Source organism: Triturus cristatus, chromosome 10 (genome assembly GCF_964204655.1).
Source record: "Triturus cristatus chromosome 10, aTriCri1.1, whole genome shotgun sequence".
Lineage (NCBI taxonomy): Eukaryota > Metazoa > Chordata > Amphibia > Caudata > Salamandridae > Triturus > Triturus cristatus.
Window position 1 is genome coordinate 878,833,099 of NC_140593.1, and position 13,590 is coordinate 878,846,688.

Below are 13,590 nucleotides of genomic sequence, written 5' to 3' on the forward strand. Positions count from 1 at the left end.
TTAAATAAAACTAGGGAAGATTTAGTTCAGAAAATAAACCAATTGAATTTAAATGCCGAAGCCCTGACTGTACCAGTGACTATTGGTCCTGTAATCCCATTATATGGAGAAAAAAAGGTTTGCCAGAAACCTCAAGCCATGACAATTCCTTTCAGTAATCCCAGAAAAGAAGTTGTAATATCGGACGATCAGGTCAGTGAGAGTGATTCAGTCATTTCATTAATGGATCTCCCAATAATGGAACCATTAGCAAAAACCCCAAAGAGAGTTTCACCTGAGATTTTGAAAGAAAAAGGGTCTATGGTCCCTACAAGAACAGGAAGTTCAACAGCGGTTACTCCTGAAGATTTAGAGAGATGGGCACAGGGAATAGAAAAACTGAACTCCCAACCAAAGATTCTATATATCAGCAGATTGAAAGTGGATTTTGAAGACATTATAGCTGGTAATGTAAGTACAGAAAGACTAAACCTTTATAATGATGAAGAGTTATTATAACAAGAAGAGCAAAATTGTTTCATGAGAGATTGACAAAAGTTTCCTCAGAGATTGGAATAGACATAGGGAAATCAAAATTATTGCAAAAACCATATTGAGTGGAGTTTACTGAGAAGGATTTAGAAAGTGTGAATGCTTCTGGTAAAAGATTACAGATAAAAGAGTTGATGAATATTTTATGAAAGTGGGGAGACATTGGCAAATGGAGGATTAGGTGGACAAGAAAGAAAGAGGAAGTACAAACAAAAGAAGTGACATCTGCATTTCCAGTGCGAGAAGCAGATATGGTTGAGAGAATATGTTCAATGAGAGAAGTTCCTGGTGGTGGATATGTTCATTTTCCTTGGAGTAGGCAGGATATTTTGTCATTTACGAATGATTTCCCTAGGTTGAGAGAAATACCAGTTGAATGGTACACACAAGTGGAAAGATTTGTGAAAGTTTCAAAGGTTTTGTTAAAGGATTTGGATGGTTTATTTGATATTGTGGTACAGGCTGATTTATGGGCAGAATGTAAGATTACAGTTGATTGGCCAAATGACAAATATCCAAGAGATTCTAAAACAGGGGCGCCATCAGAGGAGGTGATGAAAAAGTATCATCAGGTGATTGATTATGTGTTTGAAAGGGAAAATTCCTCCTAAAGAGACAGATTGGATAAAAATAGATAAAACAACTCAGGAGTCCGTGCATGCATACTATGAAAGGTTGCTACAGGTATTCAAGCAGTATAGAGGCTTTGAGAATATTGGAGATAAGGATATGGGACATTTTGTATACCGGTTTTTGTATGGTCTGAAACCAGAGATTAGTCAGAGGATTCAACAGCACATGTTGTGCTGACAAAGTAAGTCGATAGATGAAATATTGAAATATGCAAAATATTGTAACGACGACATTGAGGCAAAACATAGAAAGCTAAAAGAGAAAATTAAGTGAGCACAAGTGAAATTGGAAGCGCAGCAGGAAGCAAAATTAATTTCCCAGACTGATAATGAGATAAAAGACCAGAGTCAAAGTGAACAAGTGTCGAGTGGTGGTAAAGGACGAGGACGAATGAATAGAGAGGAAGCAAGGAAGAAATTTCCTTGTCATGCGTGCGGAAAGCTTGGACATTGGAAGAACAAGTGTAAAAATGTCCAGAATAATAATGGGCCAAATCGAAATGTAAATCCGCAGATGCAGAATGAAGTGGTTGTGAAACAGCAACAGCAGCAGCAGGTAGTTACTCCACAGTATCAGGTGCCACAACCTCCTATTCCAAACCATGTGTACATTCAAAAATACAGTGCAAACACTGGATTTCACGGAGAAAGTGGTAAGAATAACCCTGTGGGTTCACAAAATGTTATGCAGAATGATGACGAATCGGACTATATGCAATGACGGTGCCTAAGGGGGGGAGGAAGAGGAGCGCGTGCTTGGCGCATCCCTGCCGGTAGATCAGACAGGTCCATTTATTGATGGGAAAGTTGAAGGTAGTGACATCAGTTTTCTATTGGACACTGGTGCTACCCGGTCTACTGTGAGAACAGCAGACATCCCAAACCTACCCCTCTCAGGAGAAACTATCCAAGTTGTAGGAGTGTTAAATAAACAGATTAGAACCCCAGTTACAGAACCAAAGGAAGTGCATATTGGAAACTTTAAAGACATGCATTGGTTTGTAGTTTGTGACTCAAGCCCAGTAAATCTGTTAGGGAGAGACCTATTGTGCAAAATGAATTGCACAATCTACTGTACACCTGATGGTGTTGTTTTCCAAACACCTGATGAGGATATTGTTTACAAGATGATGCTAGCTAAGCAAGGTACAAAAGTAGATGAGATGTTTTCATTAGTAACTGAAAGTGAATTACCATAAGAATTGAAAGCCACAGTAAATCCAGAAGTGTGGGATTTTTCAGGAAAAGACATAGGGCTGATGGCGAATGTAGATCTAGTGAAAATAGTGGTAAAAGAAGGTTCTGTTTTTCCAAACACACAACAATACAAAATGAGTCCAGAAGTAAAGGCAGGAGTTGCTCCAGTAATTGACCAAATGATTAAACAAGGAATTTTTGAAAGAGATAATGAGTAGTCCTTGTAATTCACCAATCATGGGACTCAAAAAGCCTAGTGGGAAGTACAGGATAGTGCAGGATTTGCGAAAAATAAACAAAATTGTAGTGCCTTGTTGACCAGTGATGCCTAATCCAGCAGTGATTCTTTATCAAATGTTTACCACAAAAGAGCTGCTCCTAGTGAGGTTTGACCCTGCTACAGTTATAAAACCCTTGTGAGTGGAGACATCTCACAAAAAGTAACGGACTGGTCTCACACACCACCTAGCATCATATAGTTAGAAGTGCATCCCTGTCTCCAGGTGTATGCCTGTCCTCTATCAAACGAAGGTTTTAGAGGGCGAGGACTGGCCGATGATGAAGCATGATACCAGGTGGTGTCTGAGACCAGTCCGTTACTTTTTGCGAGATGTCCCCACTCACAAGGGTTTTATAACTGTAGCAGGGTCAAACCTCACTAGGAGCAGCTCTTTTGTGGTAAACATTTAGTAATGGAGGCCGCTAGCTCCTAGAACCCCACGCCTCCTGTTCCCTCCTCCACACATTGTGGAGTTCTTTTGTGATTATAATTCTTTATCAAATACCCTGGAATGCAAGTTGGTTTTCAGTGATTGATTTGTGTCAGGCATTCTTTTCCATACCTTTGCACCCAGACAGCCAGTATCTTTTTGCCTTCCGGTTTGAAAATCGAATTTAGGCATGGTGCCGAGCTCCTCAAGGGTACACAGAGAGTCCCTCAATTTTCAATCAAATCCTGAAAAAGTGTCCAGAATCATTAGTTATGCCCGGGAAATCAGTTCTGGTTCAGTACATTGATGACCTATTGGTGGCATCAAAGACACGAGAAGATTGTGTCACTGATACAATTGCGTTACTGAACCATTTGGCCGAAGGAGGTCACAATGTGTCTCAAGAAAAATTGCAGTTTTGTCAACAAGTAGTTAGATATTTAGAGCATAAAATAGAAAGAGGAGTTAGAGAAGTGACCCGGGAAAGAATAAAAATAATCAAATAAATGCAGTTACCTCACACACAAAAGGAGATGAGAATGTTTCTGGGAGTGGTTGGTATTGTAGGAAGTGAATAAATAGATTTTCCCTGCTAGCATAACCATTGATACAATTGACTCGGAAAAGAGCAAAAGATCCAATTGATTGGAATGATGAATGTTTGAATCATTTGTGAAGTTGGGAAATTGTCTGTGTGAGGCCCCTGCCTTAGGCATGCCTTATTTGAAAGAATTTGCTCTGTTTTGTTGTGAGAGAGAAAATTGTGCACTCTCAATTTTAACACAAAGACATAGATTGAGCCGACGTCCAGTGGCATATTTCTCTGCCACCTTGGATCCAGTGGCTTCAGCCTTTCCTGGCTGCTTAAAAGCAGTAGCTGCTACCTGTATGAGTCTGGAGCAAAGTGAGTCAATTATGATGGGACATCCCGTAAAGGTGTACGTTCCACACTCAGTTGAGATTCTTTTGACAAGAACGCAAACACAACACCTCACTCCTAGTCAGCTGACTAAGTATGAAAGAGTGATTTTGGGTGCGGAAAATGTGACAGTGATAAGATGTACAATAATGAATCCTGACACATTATTGCCAGATCCATGTTGTAAGGAAGTGAAGGATGAGATTGATCATGATTGTTTGGATGTGACTGAGTGGTGTACTAAGCCCCGTCCAGATATAAAAGAAACACCCTTGAAGGAATCTGATCATGAATTGTTTGTGGATGGGTCATGTCTGAGAATGGAAGAAGGAGGGCTAAGTGCTACATATGCTGTATGCAAAGTATCAGGAGTCATTGAAGCATCCTGTTTACCGGGAGTCAAGTCTGCACAAGTAGCCGAATTGGTGGTCTTAACAAAGGCATGCAAAAATTGGGAAAAATTGGAGAATAACCATATTTACAGATGGTCAATATGGTTTTGGGGTTGTGCACAACTTTGGCCAGCTCTGGATGCAGAGGGAATTCTGACTTCTTCAGGATCTCCTATCAGAAATAGTAAAAATGTAAAAGATTTGTTGGAAGCAATACAATTGGCAAAATAAATAGCTGTTGTTATATGTGCTGCACACCAGTCAGGAAATGACTATGTGAAGGCAGGTAACAAGTACACAGACCAAATTGCTCAATATTGTGCGAGAAATACAATGGCAATTAACAGAAAGGTGGAAACAGGTGAAACCAGCTGCCAACTTATGCTTTTCTCAGTTCCAGAAACATGGATTGAGGTTAGACAGTTGCAGGAGGAAGTTGAGGTTGTACAAAAAGGACAGAAGATGAAGTGTGGGTGCACTTAGATGGCCGACCAGTCATGCCATATTGCTTACTCTCTCAAATTGCAAGAGCATACAATGGGACAACACATATTGGCAGGGATTCAATGATCAGACTATTCAGACAAAGTTGGTACAATCCAAGGTTTAGGGTAGTTGCAGAGAGCCTTTGTTAGAGATGCTTGATCTGTCAGCAGCAAAAGCCAGGCAGAAAGACAGTGGTCAGTTGGGGAAAGATTGGAAGGCAGAAGGACCCTTCACCAGACTGCAGTTAGACTTCATTGAGTTGTCTCCGTGCAATGGACTGAAGTATGTACTTGTCATAGTGTGTCTGTTCTCGATATGGGTAGAGGCATACTCCACAAGAAGAAATGACAGTCTCACAGTTGCTAAATTATTGTTGAGGGAGTTGATACCTCGTTTCGGTTTTCCAGTTACTTTGGAATCAGATAGAGGACCTAATTTTAATCATGAGATAACTCGATTAATCTGTGCTGCATTTAACATTGAACAAAAACTGCACTATGATTATCGTCCAGAGGCTTCTGGAATAGTTGAACGGCTTAACAGCACAATCATGTCAAGGTTAGGGAAGGTGTGTGCATCCACAATGCTAAAATGGCCAGATGCGCTGCCTCTTGTATTGATGGGTCTCAGGAGCATTCCTGACAGGAAAACAGGAATGCGTCCTCATGAAGTGCTCATGGGAAGGGCAATAAGACAAGCATTTATTCCTGGAAATAAATTGATGAATATAACTGATGATCTGGTATTGGACTATTGCAAAAGATTGGCTGAAATGGTGTGTTCTGTCTCTCATCAGGTCAGAGAAGACACACTTGCCAGACAGCCAGACCAGGCACATGATTTAAATCCTGGAGATTGGGTGTTAGTGAAGAAACACGCAAGAAAATCGTGTCTAGCACCCAGGTGGGATAAACCAAGTCAAGTCATACTAGTCACTACCACAGCAGTGAAGGGTGCAGGTTTACCCAATTGAATTCATGCTAGCCATACCAGAAGCATTCCAAGCCCATCTGAAGAACAAGAGCAGCAACTGACCGAATTAGATGAGACACCAGAAGCTGAAGGTTGTGAAGTCGAAGAATCTAAGGTGATAGATTCAGAAAGACAAATATATGATGACAAACCAAGTACAAGTAAAGAAGAGTGGATACCAGTGATTAGCATACCTGAAGCTGTTATCGAAACAAGAAGAACAAATAAATTAGAGAGACAGGAAGGTTGAGAGGAAAAGATAGGGAAAGAGAACACACTCAGGTAGAAATAAACAAAGCTATTCAGAAACCTGAGCAGGGTGAGACAGAAGAAGAAGAACAAGTTCAGGCAGAAGAAGAACAAATTGAAATAAGACCTGGACAAGACCAGATAGACTTAGAAGAACAGGTTCAGGCAGAAGAAGAACAAACTACAATAAAACATGAACAGGTGCAGGTAGAACAAGATCCAAATTCTGAAAATACAGAACAAAGACAGTTAGAAAGGGAAGAAGGACAAGAACAGATTGTGCCTAGACAAAGTGAAAATAAAAGAACTTTAGTAAACGACAAAGAAGGTGAAAGTGCAGTTCAGGTCAAAAGAGTTAGAAAAGGAGATAATTTGCCAGGTGGAGTGAAAAGATTAAGATATTACTCAAGGAAGTCAGAGAAACAACCAGAACAAGTAAATGAAGTTTCAAGTCAAACTAAATCCAAACAGCCAATAGTAAAACTCACTCGAAGAAGTCCAAGACTGAGAATTCTAAACAGAAAATACAAGGCCCCTGAGTGGACCTATGTAATTCTAGAAGAATTAAAAAATTTAGATTTACGCGAGGAATCTGAGGAAGTACATGTTGCACAGATTGATGTCAACAGATTAAGACCACCTTAGAAATAAAAGAGACTGAATTATGAATAAAGAAAGAAAGGAGAAAATACATTTTTTCAGATTAAAATGGCATATGTTGAAGTCGCTGAACAACCGAAACAAAGTATAAAACGAAAATATCTTAGGTTTTGCTTATGTAGTATCTTATAATTAGTATTAGTGTGGTTATTTCTAACAGTGGGAATACCTTTTTTTAATGGTAACAAGTAATAAGAATAATACAACTACTAATGAGAAAGTAGATAGAATAAAAGGGACTAAAATAGAAATAGGAGTAGAAGATGAGATAAACTGTCATCATAATGAATCAGACAATGATTCGTCTTTAAATGTGTTTACTAAATTGTTATTTCAGTACGTTAATACAATGGAAATGAGAAATTGTTATGTCTGTATGAAATTACCGTTATCAGTGTCAGAGGGGGTGACTTATCACCATATACCCTTGATATATGGCATATCATGTAACGTTCTATCAAGTTTATTTTATGCAACAGGGAAACTTCAGTATTTTGTTTCTAACTTAGATGTAGTATTTCTCAGAACTACCTATTAGAAAGAATAATTGTAATTTTAATTTGTAAAGTACTTTATTGCATGATTAAAAACCCTTGCAAACACTGCAGATAAAAATGTTACAATGTTTAAATTCTGATAAAAAAAAAACTGATTCCTGTAGATAAAAGCGTCCGGCAACCCAATTTATAAAACTCTCTTACGGGTGCATTGTCCATATATCCTATAATGCTAATCACTTAAAGAAAGAAAAACAAGAAGAAAAAAAAGAAAAACTCTAGTCCTTGTTTAAAATAGCGTGTGAGTCCAACAGCTATTACGGTAAGCAGGGGGTCTGAGTCACAGTTTGGGGTAGCGTTGAACAGTTCCCCTCCGCCACTTTTTTTGCAGCACGGTCCTTGAACCTAACCAGTGCATAATTTAGGATGGTGTTCTGGGGATCAAAACAAGCCAACACTGCACCTCTACACGATCTGACCTCCTTGTCGATCCATCCCCTTTGTAGAAGAGCCCTTCTTTCCTTCATGAGGTTAGGAGACAGACACAGTACATGCAGTAGATCTTCCCTATGTTGGCCGCAAAGTCGGCATACTTCCAGGGTGCAGTCTCTTTTCCATTTGGGTAGATGGCAGATCAATGGAAGCACCCCCATTCTCAATTTTAAAAAGCGGAGCTTGGTGCGTGCGCTGAAAGTGAGGGTTAATTAACTCTGAGGTTTAAGCTGTGCATAGGTGCTGAGAGACATCCAACCATGACTTCTAGCTGAGAGGCTAGCCCTGTCTTCAACTGAGGTAAGCCTTTTTGCGCTGAGTTTTGCTAGCCTCTTGAATTCATTTTGGCTTATGTGTAAATCCCAGAGCTCACTCAGGCCGAGGATGCTGAGCCCACTGGACAAATAGCGGTATGCCGCTGGCCATCGTTTTGTATTCAGCTGTGCCCATAGGTGGTGAGCCAGGCTGCCCTCCTTTGACACCCTCAGCTTGTGACAGCTCATTAAAAAAGTCATCCTTCGGACCATTGACTGTTTGCAGATGCCGAATTCCAGCCTAATTTGTGCTGGAGAGGTCTGGGACGGTAGCTGGAAGGTCGTCCTGAACATTTTTGCGACTATTTTGTCTAGTTGGCCACAGTCTAGACCTTTCAGCACCTCACTTTCATTCGTTAGAGTTGGAATCACTTTTGCCTGGCCCGCCTGAAGAGTTGGAGCGAAGGTCGGGCCAAATAATTTCTTATGTATAGAGCTGAGTGCAAATGCTAATGAATGAATGAATAAATGAATGAATGAATGAATGAATTAATGAAATTGAATTTATAAAAGCGCGAACTTAGCCCAAGGGCGTCAAGGAGCTAGATGCAAACCATCAGAGGACGAGAGAAAGGGAGCATGCTCATACTGAAGGGCTACAAAACAGCCAGGTCTTTAAGGCCTTACAGAATAAAGGTCGTGACGCCTCCCCAGATATGTTCAAAGGCAGGGAATTCCACAGTTTGGGCGCCATGGAGGAAAAGGCTCTACCGACCCATTTAGCCCTCTTAAACCTAGGCACAACAAGAAGATTTTTGTCCTCAGACTGAAGAGACCTAGCGGGGGCATAATGACAAACAGTCGACTTTATACCCTCTGGACCAGCATCATAAAAGGCTTCATGGGTCAGGCAAAGGATCTTAAAAATAATCCTATCATTCATCGGGAGCCAGTGCAGAAGCTTGATCGAGGCTGTGGCTGAATTAGATCTAGAAAGATTCAGGACAAATCTGGCCGCAGCCTTCTGCACCATCTGCAACCGATGGATGAAACTTTTATTAATGCCCAAATAAAGGGCATTACAATAATTCAGTCTTGAGGTTACCAAGGCCACTACAGCCTGTTTACGTGATTCAAATGACAGATAATGGGATTTCTTTCTAAGAATCCTAATGATACCAAAGCAGGTGGAAACAGTCCTGTTTACCTGCAGCCTCAGAGAGCGCACGTTATCCATGATCACCCCTAGGTTTTTCCCACGGGAAACTGGACAGGGACAGACCTCCAGCGAGGTCGGCCACCAATCGCTAGACCAGATTCCCTGATCATTCCTGAAGATCAAGACCTCGGTCTTCTCTCCATTCAGCTTCAGAAAATTTTCCACCATACAAAGTGAAACTGCCTCCATGCAACTCCTAAAATTGAGGGCTGCGTCTTTAACGGTATGAGTTATAGAAACCATTATTTGGGTGTCGTCCGCATAGGACAGTACCTCCAACCCAAAGAATCTTACCACCTCTGCAAGTGGGGCCACATAGATATTAAAAAGTGTAGGGCTCAAGGAAGAGCCCTGGGGGACATCACACTGCAGAGCCTTTGGGGCAGAGAAATACTGACCCAATTTCACCTTCTGTTCACGTTCCCCCAGAAAGGAAGCAAGGAGGCTTAAAGCTGTACCCCCGACACCCATCTCTCGAAGGCGAGCCACCAGCCTATGAGGAGATAAGGTGTCGAAGGCCGCAGTGAGATCCAGAAGCACCAAAAGCGTAGTACGGCCAGCATCGACCTGAGTCCGAATGTTATTAAAGACTACCGTCAAAGCTGTCTCCGTACTATGATATCTCCTGAAACCATGTTGAGAGCCATCAAGAAGATGATGATCCTATAGGTATGTGCTTAGCAGGAACGGGAAGCAGAGAGATCGGCCGAATTTTTTTAATTCAGCAGAGTCTAAGGAGGGCTTCTTCAATAGAGGTTTAACCACCGCTATCTTCCACAGAGACGGGCAGACTCCTTCAGAGATGGCAACATTCATGACCCTCATAAAGAGAGGAATCACGATCTCCCAACAGTTTTTTAACACCTTGAGCGGGCAAGGATCCAAAGGGGAGCCTGAATTGACACGGTCCAGGAGCCTATCCGTCACCTCCAAGGACAAAAGGGAGAAAGTAAGCAACCTAGGGGTCTCCCCCAAGGGGTGAACTTCACCGGAAAGAGTCAGCACCTCCACCTCTGGTCTGATACTGGAGTTCGCTGCCTCCAGCAGGGAATACATTTCAGAGATTTTAGCTTGAAAGAAATCCGAGATTTTAACACAACGTTCCTGTGAAGGCTCTGAGAAATCCACTACCCGCAGGGAGAAGAGAGAGTTGATAACCTTAAAGAGATCCCTAGGGGATTTCAGGGAGGCGGTAACCCTGGAGAAATATAATCTCTTTTCCTCCATAATGGCCGCCTTATACTCTTTCAGGCACTGCTTATGTTGTACCCTCTCCGAGGGTTCTAAATGAGCATGCCACAACCTCTCCTGTTTACGACAATCCTGTGTAAGTATTCTAAGTCTTTCTGTAAACCAGGGAGCAGAAGGCCTAGTTCTTGCCGAATAATGATTTTTAGCCGGGGCAAGGAAATCCATTGCTGCTGTTAGCGTGTGAGATAGCTCTGTTGCAGCGGAATTGGCATTGAGCTGTTTGGCAGGCTCCAACTTATCAGGGAAAGGCCGAAGTGACTCCTTGTCTATAAGGTTGAAATTTCTTTGTTCGTCTGGTTTCTTATCGCTAGAGACAGAAAATGCTGAGGTCTGGAAATACAGATCAAAAGGAATAGCAATATGATCAGACCAGGCAAGGAGGATAGGCTGCCCCACCTTTAGCCTAGGATGATTAGAAAAAACCCCATCAAGGGTGTGCCCCGCAACATGAGTAGAACTTCCGGCCCGTTGGGCAAGCCCACAGTAGCCCAGTATTTCCAAAAGACCTTGAGTATCCCTACAGGAGGTATTTTCTAAATGAAAATTAAAATCCCCCAAAATCGTGATGTTGGATCTCTCCAAGTAGGGTTCTACCAATTTACCAAAGTCATGACTAAAGGAAGTCCTTGGACCTGGTTGTCTATAGCATAATATGCCCGAGAAACTTTCTGTAGGGTGAAAATTAATCGAAAAATAGAGAGCCTGATAGGGTTCAGAAGGAGTGGTCAGAGCCTGAGAGCGACAAATGAGGGTGTTTTTATACAGGATTCCCAGCCCTCCTCCCCGCCTGCCTACTCTATCCAATCTGGACAGAGTATAACCCGAGGGGATAGCGTCTACCAAGTCAGGGCCAGACCCATCCGTCACCCAGGTTTCTGTAATAAAGACCCAGGTGGGCTTTCTAGATGAGACAAAGTCTCTGAAGGCTATTTTGTTTTTAATAATAGATCTAGCATTAAGGAGAAAGTCCTGGGCATGCATCTACATGCCGCGGAACTTAACGGTAGTGATGTCAGGACAGCTCTTCCTGGTCTGCTTTCAGCTAGTGTTGCAACTCCTACATCCCTGGTGTAACTTCCTGGGGAGAAAGTCGGGATTCCAATTGTGATGACAGGGCAGAACTGCCGGTCGAAGCTTTAATAAGCCCACTCTAGAATAGCATCTCCTAGGGTAAAGATCTAAGGCAGCATGAGCAGCATCCCTGGCCCCTGGCACGGTCGTGGCGCGGACGGGCGCAGGCGGGCTTGCCTTAGGCATGCCTCCGGTGCACCAGTGGTGCGCCAGTGGCGCTCCGACTGCGCGCATCTGCTGTGCGATGAACCGAGCATGATGTTAAAATACCAAGGAGCGCTAGAGCGCTAACGACCCCCTGGCTCTGCCCCCTAATTCAAAGAAACAGCCCAAATGTGTGCCGGCAGCCTCCACAACAATCGGGAGAACCCGCAGTGGATTGGGGCGCTGGCAAAGAGTTAACAGGCAAAGATGAGTGAGGTAGATTACACAAAGAAGCGCCCGCTAAACACAATTAAAATCAAACATAGCATGCCGTTGTCCGTTTCTAGAATACAATACAATATTCACTCAAATTCAGTGTGCAGCAAGTCAGAATTTCAGTACGTCCTTTCTTTTTTTGTTCAGCCAATCGGCTCTTGTAGCTGCCATTATTGGTGAAGAAAACTCCTAAGTACTTGTGACAGTTGGTTTCCTCAATTCTTTCCGAGTTTAAGACCCATGCCAGCTTCTTGGGCCTTCCTGAGCGAACCACCAGGATTTTAGTTTTTGTTGTTATTGATCTGAAGCCCATTCCTGTTTGAATATGCAGCGGTTGCATCCAGAAGCCATTGGAGGTCTATCTTTTTGTGGCTTAAAAGAACCACATCATCGGCATACAACAGATTAGACAGATGGAGACTGCCTAGTTTGGGTGCGTGTGAGTATGCTAAATTAAGGGCTTCTGGGAGATCCGATAAAAATAAGTTAAAGAGTGTGGGGGCCAGAACGCACCCTTGCTTGAGGCCTTGCGTTGTAGGAATTGGTCGTGGCAGTCTGGAGCCGTCCCAAATCTTAATCCTGACCCATGTATCCTGATGTAAAAGCTGCACAGCTCTCAATAAGCTGTTTGGAATGTTCAGTAAAGAAAGCTTCTGCCACAGCTTTGACCTGTTGACCTTGTCAAACGCCGATTTGTAATCGATAAACCCCATATAGATCGGACTGGTACTGAACTGTGCCTGGTCAATTAAAAAGGAAAGTGCCATCAGGTTGACCATGGTGCCAGTATTACTTGTAAATCCGGTTTGGTTTAGTGGAATTATTTGGCATGCCTCGGCCCATGCCCGGAGTGAGTTTAGCAGTGTCCCTGCGAAGTACTTTGCTTCGTTGTCAATTAAGGCAACTAGCCGATAGTTGCCTGGTTTTTTTTTATCTCCTCCTTTAAATATTGGGACGAGGATCGATCCATTCCATGAAGGAGGGATGGTTTCGTTTTGAGAAATGGTGGAATAGAGCGGAGCTAGCTGAGAAGCCCAGAAGGCAGGATCCTCCTTAAATAGGGCTGGCGGGATGCCTCCTGGACGTGGGGCTCCATCTTTCCGTCCTTTTCCAATCTGCTTTTGGACTTGGGCCTCCAGGGCTTTGCTGCCCTCTATGCAAGTAGCCTTATTGTATGTTTCAATTTGTCTTTTTATTTCTGGTGCTTTATAGAAGAGCTCTGGCGTTCAATTACCCTTAGTCCCAGGTTGAACCTCCGGAGCTTTGTTGCACTCTATGCCAGAATCTTGTTTATCAATATGTTCTTGTGGGTCGTTAAAATGGCTATACAGGAAAAGGTGCCACTCTGATTCCAAAATATTTGATGAGGCAACCTTGGGGACTCTGCCCGCTGAACTATTTATTGTACGCCAAAACCTCGCCGAATTGTTTGACCTTATGTCGTGGTAGAGTCTGGCCCAGAAGGAGTTCCAATAAGCCCTTCATTGTTCCTGTTTAGCAGCCTTCAATTGGCCTCGGGCAACTCTTAATTTGCTTATTACTAGTGGGTCCATTGGCTTCCTCTTCAGTTCCCGCCATTGTCGGTTCTTATTGCGTTTGGCAGATCGTATCACAGAGTCCCAGGGGGTCGGCTGTTGC